The sequence below is a fragment of the Corylus avellana genome, chromosome 7 (assembly GCF_965113065.1).
Source record: "Corylus avellana chromosome 7, dhCorAvel1.hap1.2, whole genome shotgun sequence".
In the NCBI taxonomy this organism is placed as follows: Eukaryota; Viridiplantae; Streptophyta; class Magnoliopsida; order Fagales; family Betulaceae; genus Corylus; species Corylus avellana.
This window is the reverse complement of record NC_142496.1, coordinates 16459496-16460922: the sequence shown is the minus strand read 5'-3', so window position 1 is coordinate 16460922 and position 1427 is coordinate 16459496.

Genomic DNA, 1427 nt, shown 5'->3' with positions numbered 1-1427 from the left:
TATATTTCATATAACTAAAATATGTAACAAAAATTATATATATTCATAAACAATTAATTTAAAAGAGCATGCAATCTAAATATTAAAGCTTAATCAATATAAAAGTTTGATTACATACTAGGAAAAAATCGCAGATCGCAAATTGTTGAATCGTTGAACAGCTTCTAATTCTGATTTGTAGCACTCATGGTACCTAAAATAGATCCAATAATTTAATTGATCAGTTTATTGGAGATAAATTTTCCTAAGAATTATTGCAAGTTGTTTTATTTAGCAGCGGAGAATTAATACAAGTCATGATTCCTTTAAGTCTAAAGTGGTGGAAAGATGAGGCCTTCTTGTGTGTGTCTTTTATATCTTTTAAAAAGAAAAGAAAGGAAAAAACAATTGTGAAGCAAAGTCTTTGTTTATTTTACGCTTTCAGATTTTTGTACTTTTGTCAAAATGGCTCACAGGTGTCGCGTTAAGCTTAAAGCCTTAAAACATACTTTTTTCATTGCTATTTGCTAAAGAGTAAAGGCTAAAGTCTTCAACAGTTAAACGAGTGTTTCTTGATAAGTAAAACAGCTCGTTTTGGTTAAAAAACAAGAAAAGAAAAGACAAGCTTAATCGATGTGTTTTGGCACAAAAGTAAAAGGTTGGTCTTCAACCTTGTCTTCTTCAACATTGGTCTGGGCTCTGACCTAATTATCCAGACGACTGAAACATAAAGAACTCACGCCAACGAGTTGTGAAATCAGCTCTTCTTAGAAAAGATTTGCTCCTTGATAAATAATTGATGGTGGGCAACATAGGGCATTCAAAAAATTTTATCAAGAATAGGAAGAATTTTTGGGAGATGAGGGGGACATTTGACCCCTCTCAACCCCCCTCCTCTGCATATATATATGAGATTTATATGTCCAATAAGTAGTTAAACAGTTCAAAATTTATTTAGACAAGTAAGTCTTATATATGTTAGAATAAAGAATAACTATCTTTAACAGGCCGTGGTGTAAATTTTATGTTTTGCATGCTCCAATAAGAAGCATACACCTCAGTTTGAAAATAAAAAAATAATATAACACTTCACACTAAATAATTTTCCTTTTCTTGACAAAATATCATACAATCAAAATAGTTTTTGAGATTCCAGTATTAAGGGTTTGGAGTTGGACAGGAGGTTCGATGGTCAATGATGGGTTACGACGAATAGAAAAATATAAAAGGAAATTTTAGACCACATCGTAATAAAATAAGCTTTAGGATGTAATTTTCAGCATTCATTGTAATCAAATCAAATCAGATTTGGATACATTTAAATATGATTTGATTTGATCTCTCATACTTTTTAGTATTTTTTTTTCATCTCCTTATAAATATAGACCATTTATATTGTAAATTTATCAATTAAATAAAACCATAATATAAAAAGTAAGTCGAATCAC